General features: G+C 37.1%; 1 long non-coding RNA gene across 1 annotated transcript; it reads right to left on the bottom strand.

The window, feature by feature from the left end:
- Positions 1-436: 436 nt before the first annotated feature.
- LOC142098678 (uncharacterized) lies at positions 437-9,904 on the bottom strand. The gene is made up of 4 exons (XR_012678388.1): positions 9,865-9,904; positions 8,066-8,136; positions 7,313-7,375; positions 437-553 (listed from the first exon to the last, which is right to left on the bottom strand). It is a non-coding gene; the product is annotated as an uncharacterized LOC142098678 (long non-coding RNA).
- Positions 9,905-10,403: the final 499 nt, after the last annotated feature.

Raw genomic sequence — 10,403 nt, 5'->3', positions numbered from 1 at the left:
CAAATTGTGTCATGGCGGATTTTGGGGCGGAGCTTTGATGGTGCAAAGACAGAGACAGTATGACAAACACACTTCAATTTTGAAGTCTTTGGAAACAGAACAACCTGTTGCTTGCCCAATAGAAGTCACTGACCTCTGCCTCTCCATTAGCTTCTAGGCCAGTTACTTTATCTTTTAATTGAAGGGAATCAATGACATTTATGTTATAGGGTCTATTATGAGCTGGTTAAGATCTCCATCCATTGCAGTGTTCATTTCTGAAGACATCAATAAAGAATGGATAGTTTAATCAACGCTATGGTTTGTTAGAGGGTGGGGACTGTGTTCAATTTGCACCTAGAGCTGCTGGTAACTTGTGTGTGGTTTTGAACTCATCAGAATATTGTGACTGTTTGGACTTTGTCCATTGGAATCATTGCTCTCGACAGCATATAAGAATGGCCCATTCACACAAGCATTGTTGTAAAATGGAAAAGGGTCTACAATTCACCTTCATGTACAGTAATTTTTCCTCCATAAGTATCATCTCTTCTTCACTTTTCCGTAATAGCATCTAAAAATATAACGTTTGTTGAAGGTTACGTTACTGAACAAAATAAGAAAGAAACACCTTGGGGTAAATGTATCAAGCTGAGAGTTTTCCGGCGGGTTTGAAAAGCCAATCAGGTTCTAGCTATCATTTATTTAGTACATTCTACAAAATGATAGCTAGAATCTGATTGGTTGCTATAGGCAACATCTCCACTTTTCAAACCCGCCGGAAATCTCTCAGCTTGATACATTTACCCCCTTGTCAGGTATACATTTCTAAAGTTAGACAAAAGGTTTTTATTCAATTCAACCATTAAAACCATATGTTTCTGATAAAGAGTGCATAAATAATATATTATTTATGCTTAATTTTATAATATATAACAGAGATTCAGTCACAGTTGAATTAGCACACTTGCTTTGCACAAAATCAGCCATTCTGCCCCCCACCTGTGATTGTGGGTGGTAACTAAATACTTAAACAGGTTTTCAGCATTTTGTCTGTAATTAGCAAATGAAAGCCTATAGCCAGCTTCCAGACTCCGCCCACAAGAGGTGTTTAGTAGACAAAGAAATTAGCCTGGACACTTGCACTCCATGCTGGATTTCGGACTGATAGGTAATGTAGCTCCTAGGTGAACAGGCCTACTTAGGCCCTGACTAGTATGGAGTGTGCATGGCATGAAAGGTGAGTGTGAGCATGTTATAATGTGTTGTTGAATGGAGGACATAAGAATGAATGATTATTTGTTGTAAGTGATATGAAAGTTTAAGTGAGAATGAAAGTTTGGATTGATATGGACAGTTATATGGACAGAGTTACATAAATGCAAGCCTGGTTGGGATAAATGAAAGCATTTGTGTTTATACATAGTTAATGCTGTGCTGTGACTTGTGGAGTGCTGTACTATACATAGTCTGGATCCTGGTTGGGATAAATGATAGCATTTGTGTTTGAATTTGGATCGATTTGTTAGGCTTTGGTAATGGAGACGTTTGTGCTATGTGTAAAATATCAGGTGTTAAAATTGGCCAATGGACATTGTGCGTTTACTGCTGAATATAGAGCTATTTGTGGTGGATTGGCTAAATACTGCTTGTAATGAGTAATGGGTCTGTACTGAGTTCACATTGTTTAGTAACTGTAATTGTTTAGTAGGCCTTGTGGGCCTACAAGCATGGCAAGTCAGCCATTTTGGATGGTGACTACATTGCATAGAAAGTGATGGTTTAAGGAAGTGATCAGATTGTTAGATATGCATAGAAAGTGCAGGTTATGTTGGTTTATGCACCGAAAGTGTAGTAGTTTGAACTGGTTGAAACGATGTGTTTGAAAATGGCCACTAGACTTTAAGTGAGGTATGTTTGTGGTCTGTATGGATTCTTCCCCTCCCCCGTCACTACACAATACATACATACACACACACACACACACACCTTTAAACAATAGTTAGTCAAAATACACACAATTACATATATATCTATATTACAGGCAATAAGTATGATATATATTGCACTAAATCTATATTGTGTGTACAATATTGTTACGCTGTTTATTGTTCTATAATATAATACAACACACTTTAAACAAATCCTATATCTTGTCGTGATTATTCTTGAAACTTGTCGATATAAAGAAATATAAAAATGATATTTCATGGGTTAATTCAGAAATACCTTTTGCGAGGAGTTGTTAACGGTATTAAATGGTCATACATATATTTGCCAGTATATTAAGGAGATTGTAACCCAAAAAGAAAAGGAAAATACTTTTACAATGGCGAGCCCCAGCCCGAACTGTGTTTTTTTTATAATTTTCGTGAAAATATAGTGGTGAAATTACTGTTATATTGTAAACTTTTTTTGGTTTGATAGAGGGGCGGGAACGAAGGTGGTAATATTTGTGTGATATTACCGTACGCCTTTTCTAGAAAACGGTTTTGACAAGTAACATTGTTTCATCTGTGTCCTGGAAGATATATAATTAATTACAGCGAATCTAGATTATAATTTTTAATTTTCATAATGTGTTGGCAAATAGACGTTTAATAACGGGAGTTGTATGTATCTGTTGAACAATTCTGTATTTTTAGGTGTACTAAGATGGCTATTGCTTTGTCTTCACTTATAATACAGTGTAGTTGGAAGGACTTGTGTTTACTTAGCGGTTATATTTATAGTTTAAATCTGATTCTGTGGACTGGGGGGACAGATACTCAGGAGAAAATCCTTCCTTTTTAATCCCCAGAATCAAATTTAGTTATAACTTCTCCTGTGGAAATTTATATTTTAATTAGGACTTTTTGCATAACCAAATTTGCAAGTTATGTGATAATTAGGGATCATTTTAATCACATAATAATTACACCTTGTCTACAGAATAGGTTTGGAGAGGTAGTTTTGGATACTTGGCGGTTTTTGTCAAGGGGTGTGTGATATCTGGGTAATATAGAACCCTGTCAAACAAAAGAATCGCGGGAGTAGCGCTCACGGATTCTTAGCAAGAACGCACAAGCGTAAAAGCTGGGACACCCTGTCCTGTATTGTAGTGGTAGGAGGTGATTGTTTGGAAGATTGTGTAGAAAGATGTCTCTAAAGTACATCGGAGATGTCACGGGTGCGTATTATTCTACGTGACGAAAATAGCGAAAAAGGCGCAAATTGTATTATACGCCGATAGTTACTTTGGGCTGATACAATATTTTTATGTTATATGGATAGATCAAGTTGCTTGTATCTTGTAGATTAAGTATACTAGGTAATCCATAGAGGCATTCCGATATGTAACTTCTGTAGAAACACGCCTTTGACAGTTGTTTAGTGGGTACGGCTACGGCGACACTTAAATTATGAGCCGATCATGCGCAATGGTTTCCCAGTAAAGCCATTATTAGCGATTTTGGCTGGGTGCAACCAGATCTGCAAGACGAATTTACCAATCGTTATACGATTGAGAACAGCATTTCCACTCAGTAGACAGGGGGATACTCACACAAATTATTAACACACAAGTCTATAACATGGAACATATGGATTTTATTTTTTTAATTACTTTGGAAACTCGCAAAGTGTGGTATGTTTAACCTGTGTGTTTAACCCTGCTAAAACGTATAGTGATCACCAGTAGTAAGCTTATAATCAGGTTATGTATTGATAAGCTGGGTGTAATTACGTGGACCGTATCACAGGTCGCGGCAGGTAAAATATGAATATTTATATTATTCAAGATGCCACAGATATAGTATGTCTAAATCAAGGTCTTTTAGTAAAGCAGGCCACAGGTAGGTATGTACATGGCTGCAAAATACTTGATTTTAGATGGTAAAAAAAAACCATTACATTATAAATTCTGAGAAATAAGGTATTATATGTACTCAGAGCATTGAACACTTAATTGTCCTTGTAACATAAGTAATAGGGAATAATAAGTAAAATTTGGGTTTTGTCATTGGAGATAGTTGAATGTATACAAGGAGACGTCCTTGCTGTTATGTCAACAAATGAAAATTGATTTAGCCCTTGCAATGTCTGAGATATATATATATATATATGCATTTGTTTTAAAACTGTATATGAGGACATATGGGATAATAGAGAGGTGGTATTTAAAATCCTACTCATTTTAAAAACCCATGTATATACAGGTAATTTATAATGGTATATTGGTAAGAACAAATAATATTGGTAACAGACACACTACCTAGTGGTTACAAATATATATTGCAGCACCTTCATCAGAGTTTGTACTCTGGAAATGGGCGGGATAAAATATAGATCTGATAATTTTACATGTCATTATTTTGGAGGTGTTTGGCAACATGTAGCATTAGAATTAATGAAACCCCTGGATAATGGTAATGTGTTTTATTGCCTAGGGATAAAAAGGTGGATCCTAATGCACAGTGGTATATGCCACTCAAAAATGTGACATGAAATTTCCACTTATGTAAGGTTACACAGCATCTGATAAATGCCATCAGAACTGTTATATCATTACATAAGGACTAGGTAGGAAAAAACACAATTGTATGTAGACATGGTAAACTAGAGTCAAGGAGAAACCCAGGGCATGAATATTAGTGCTTGTTGATGACAGACACAAATTTCTAAAGTTTGTGTTCATAAATACCCATAAAACCAAGTTAAATAAAATAAACCCCAGTGAGTAGTAGTTTTATTCACCAGGATCAGGGGGACTGATATGGATCTTATAGTAGATGTAAGCAGTGATTGTTTACCAACTGCAGTAACAGTTTTAAAACAAAATGGTGGTTTAGTGATTTTGTTGCATTAATCTTTGCTGGCCAGTAGGGGCAATAACATGCCTAAATCAGTTTTCTTTCTTAGAGAGAGAACATCAGTAGTGGATATACAGATCCGCTACTCAGCAAATATGGTTATGTACAAAATGTCTAATGCTTTTAAGTGTTTAAAGAGGTTCTTTAGAGGGAAATTGCCATCCCCAATATACTAAATGGGTAAATCTCTAAACATCGTGTGTCCTTGGAGATATGATTAGGCAAGATGATGTTATGTGACATAAATGTATTATGTATACTCACATTTCTTTCTGTCTCTGCAGGTAACTAAGAACAGGATTCCTTTGTTTCTCCTTCCCAACTGATACATAGATCATTGGAAATGAGAAAAAGGGGGATAATGGTAATGCTAAGAAAGGTATAAAAATTTGAGTTTCCCAGGTACATGGAAACGTTGAAGGAATTTTTATGGTATTGTAATAAGATAAGGCGGTCTACAGATCCCTGGCGCCACCTAGTGGTCAAAAATATGTGAAGTTTGGTCCATAATACTCGCAAAGGACAGAAAAATGTTTGTTTGTTTTTTTCAATTCCATAATGATGGTAACACCTGGAATGAAATTCGTAAGTCATCAGAGGGGACGGGATAGGATTCTAACCATGCTCGGAAGGGAGAATTTCCAGAAGAGTATTTTGTTTTTCTTCCCATATTAGGAACCAAGAAGTGGACAGCTGCAGAGGATATCAGAATGCTACAAGTGGACCGGATGCAGGAACGACAGATGGGTAGGAAAAAGTAAAAATTTCAAAACAACTGATATTTTTCTTTTCTTTCCTACAAGATGGATGAGAATTAAGACGGTGCCCAGCTGTGGCAGATGATATCCCTGACAGATGACACGAGATCCTGAGATGGTCGTTAAGGACACAGAATGGCAGGACTTGGACACAGATGAGATCCAAACCAGATGTCAAAGATGACTGTACCCCACAAGACTTCCCCCCATCGTACTTGGCGAAGATGATGACATCATGAAGAGACACCAAAGATGGAACAACCTTCGGATCTTAGATTTAATTGTTGAGGGATAATTTATTGGGGAGTACCTTGACATGTGTTGATTTTTTCTCCTAAGACAAGGTTTTTTCATCAGACATGGCAACGTAGGAGATCCATTAGCGTCTTCCCCCATTCTTTCTTGATATTTGTGCTAAAAATTGCCTTACCATAATTAATTCCAAACTCAAATATATATTAATATGTAGCCTTATTGACCACCTGTTCACACACACTCATACATGTTACATACAATCACTAGGAACACTAGGGACACTGATAAGAGATGACAACAGATATCTGTCAGTCTAACTGTAATGACAGAAAACTGACATCAGGGGGAATAATAAAGAGTGCATAAATAATATATTATTTATGCTTAATTTTATAATATATAACAGAGATTCAGTCACAGTTGAATTAGCACACTTGCTTTGCACAAAATCAGCCATTCTGCCCCCCACCTGTGATTGTGGGTGGTAACTAAATACTTAAACAGGTTTTCAGCATTTTGTCTGTAATTAGCAAATGAAAGCCTATAGCCAGCTTCCAGACTCCGCCCACAAGAGGTGTTTAGTAGACAAAGAAATTAGCCTGGACACTTGCACTCCATGCTGGATTTCGGACTGATAGGTAATGTAGCTCCTAGATGAACAGGCCTACTTAGGCCTGTTCACCTAGGAGCTACATTACCTATCAGTCCGAAATCCAGCATGGAGTGCAAGTGTCCAGGCTAATTTCTTTGTCTACTAAACACCTCTTGTGGGCGGAGTCTGGAAGCTGGCTATAGGCTTTCATTTGCTAATTACAGACAAAATGCTGAAAACCTGTTTAAGTATTTAGTTACCACCCACAATCACAGGTGGGGGGCAGAATGGCTGATTTTGTGCAAAGCAAGTGTGCTAATTCAACTGTGACTGAATCTCTGTTATATATTATAAAATTAAGCATAAATAATATATTATTTATGCACTCTTTATCAGGTGTAATTATTCAATTCAACCATTAAAACCATATGTTTCTTCTCCAACATAGCAGCAAAAGTCAGAACCACCTTGCGAATGATGGCTTCTTAGCCATACAGAAAATAAAACTAACTCTGGCAAGAACAATCTATTGCTAGAAATTACACTTCAACCAATTGTACATTTCCCAATGGCGGCTGCTGTGGCCGGCTGATCTTCCCTCGCTGATAACATAAGGGTATAAAAGCTGGCATTCACTGGATTGGGTGGAACACTGGTCACCCGGGAACTAACATTCTGTATATTTTAGAGAAGTGAACTTTGTTGGACTTAATTTCATTTACAGTTATTTATAAGCTTTTTAAATATGTTTCTACATGACTGGACATTTTGAAGTTTAAAGTGTGCCTTTTGGAATCATTGACCACTACAGCTTGTATGATATAATCTTGGCCCATTCACACCAGCTTTAGTGTAAAATGCAAGAGTCTAATATTCACCTTTAGAGAATGGATGATTTTCTCCATAGATTTCTTCTTCTGCTTAATTTCCTTTGCTTCTATCTAAAAATAAAATGTTTGTTTATGTGATTATGTTCCTGAGCCAAACACAAAAGAAACACCCTGTCAGGTATACATTTCTAACGTTAGTCAGTTGGTGTAACAATTCAGTTAAAACACTAATACCATAAGTTTCCTCTGAAACAAGACAACAAAAGTGGAAACCACCTTTAGAATGATGGCTTCTTATCCATTTGGAAAAAACAATTAGCATCATTATTTTCCTAATACACTACTATCAGGTCAAGTGGTCTATAATTTCCTGGATTCTGTTTTGCTGTTTAAAAATTGGGATGACAAGTTCTACTGCCGGTCTTCTGATGCTAATCCCGTTATAATGGAATCCATGCCATTAATAAATAATGGTTTGCCTCTAACGGAACACAGCTCATAGAGCACATATGGGTGGGTTTTATAAGGACTAATTGCTTATTCAATCCTTGCTTAGTAACTGCCCTTTCTCTTGTGTAAAACAATAATATATAATGGTGTGCATGGGTTACTGTGGAATAACACCTTATAATAATTACTTATAAACACAGTTGAAAAGAAAACATTTTATGCATCAGATTGCTCTTTATTACTTTAAATTAATTTTCCAAATTCATCTTTTAGGAGCCCAGCACTTGATTGCTTTCTTAGTGACTACAATTTGCAATGTGTAGCAGAAAATCTAATAAACAATCAACTTACCATAAGGCTTTTAAGCAGTTCCCTGTCTTCTGACCAGGAAACATAATCCGTCCAAAAGAGGTAGATTAACCCTAAAATAAAAAACAGAACATGCATAAGAATGACAGTGAAGTTTGAAATTTAGATCAAAATGTACATTCAGTCCACAAACGGACACTTAATTCCAATTGTATCTCAAATTGCAGAAATGTAGATTTATATTATATATAAAGCCGATTTTAATATAGTAGTGTTGAACATTGCTTGCTGCGCCAAATGTTCAAAAATTGTCTATCGATCTGTCCTACACTGACTGTATTTCAAGAATGCATTTGTCCTTCTAACATCTGTTTGTAACAGTAATCCAGCCAATTACTCATCACACTTTTATAAATTACAAGGATTAGAAGAAACATTTCACACATACGTTACGAACTGACGCAAGGGTTCTGAACAAATAGTGACCAATTTAAAAAACTGCATTCCTTAATCTCATTTTCATTTCATATTAAACAAGGCTACTTTTGGACCACATCCCCTCCTTAGGTACCACTCCTTATGTACCAAATGTGCTCTGCCGCGGAATTTCCAATGTTACGGCGATACAGACTGTGCAGGCAGCCATTACAATGTATGAGCACACAATACATCCAGTACTAGGGCCTAGTAATCACTTTTGTTAAGCTGTACTGAAAACCACTTAGTGAATGGAATTTTAATAGGCTGTGAGCTGCATTGGATGTCTTTAACAGTAGGGTCCGACTCTCTGTATAAAATGGCAAGGGTCCCAGGGGCGGAATTCTCCACTTTATGAACCATATATAATTATTTATTGGATTAATTCATTTATTCCAATATTTGTTTGCATTACAATGTATTGCTGAAATTGTATTACTGTACATGTCTAAATTATATTGTGCTGTGCTTGAAAGATAAAAATTGAATAGATGGAAAGCGTCAACAAACTCTTTCTGTCTAGGAAGAAAAAAAATAAACACATGTAAAAGAAAATATAGAGACAACTGAAAGAGCAAGGAAAAAAGGAAATATACTACGTTTATGTATTAAAAATGTACATGCACAAATTTAGCCAACATAGTCACAAGTCTATGCAACTAGGTCTTGGGAGGGGGGGGGGGGCAACAAGTAAAGTGAGAAGCTATTGAGAGCATCAGATGAACGGTCAGATCCAGGTGTGGGACAATTCTGCTTATGTTTCTGGATGGGTGCGGGCTGGTCAGAGGGATATCTCATACTAGACATAGGTCATGTCGAGTACTACAAGTAAAGTGGGGGTTGGGAGGGGGCACAGCAAAACCCAGTCTGAGAGGCAATAAATTCAGCCTTGCAAATACATTATACTCAAGGCCGCCAAGAGGAATCTCCGGCCCGGTACAGCAGCTTCTTGAGGCCCCATCATAGTTGCCGGGGTGTGGCCACACTAGATTGGTGGTTCCTCCCCCTTCTCCCTCTCTGCTCTTCTGATTATACTTAGGAAAGAAAATTCCTGCTGCATGTATTTTTTTAAAATTAGGGTGTTATCCATTATCGGTGCCTTGGGTGCGGTAGTTTCAAAACCACTAATTAATCTTATATGTAAAATCCCAAAGCACAGGAAGGAGATTGTGACTTACATTGTCTAGTGTTCAACATGATTTCCAATATTGACCATTAGACCATCTCAATCATGATGCTCTTGCTGCACTCTGGGATTTAACATATACATTGTGCTTATGGTTTAAGACACTAAAAATTAGATTTCCCATTTGCATCAAACCACTGCTGAAAAAGTGCAAGCTTATCGATATTAAAGGGCTTACCACAGAGACAGGCAACAGTCAACAGAATAATCAGTTTCCTGAAAGACAGAGCGGAAATTATCAATATCTGTTTTATAGATAAGTTCATGGGTTTTCTGGCATATAAACAAGGATTTTGTAGGATATTTGGAAAAAAGCAAAGTGCACACACTTCTCCCCACAGACACGCTGGGGAAAGGGTGTTACAATTAAACAAAAAAACGCTATTAATTTAATATCTGAACTGTGTGTGAGGAGGGGGGTGCAGGTGTAATTATTAAATGTGGGTGCAGAGTTTGCTTATTGCTCTGCCTTCTCGGAGGTGAATAGTGACAGTAATATTAATACTAATATCCTTTGTCTAAGCAAGACCTCAACATTCCATGATCTGGACAATCACCAACTGAGCTTGACATCAGCAGTTGCACCAGATAGTCAAAGCTGCAAGGACGAGTAGGAGAGAGCAACTCAGTGTTACAAGTTAGTCTAATGTTTGTAATGGGCTAGGCACACCTCACAGTGTGTTGGCCATGGGTCCTCAGGCAGTGTGCAACCGTTTG

This window comes from Mixophyes fleayi, chromosome 7, assembly GCF_038048845.1.
Source record: "Mixophyes fleayi isolate aMixFle1 chromosome 7, aMixFle1.hap1, whole genome shotgun sequence".
Taxonomy (NCBI): domain Eukaryota; kingdom Metazoa; phylum Chordata; class Amphibia; order Anura; family Limnodynastidae; genus Mixophyes; species Mixophyes fleayi.
This window is presented reverse-complemented; position numbering and strand designations above follow the sequence as displayed.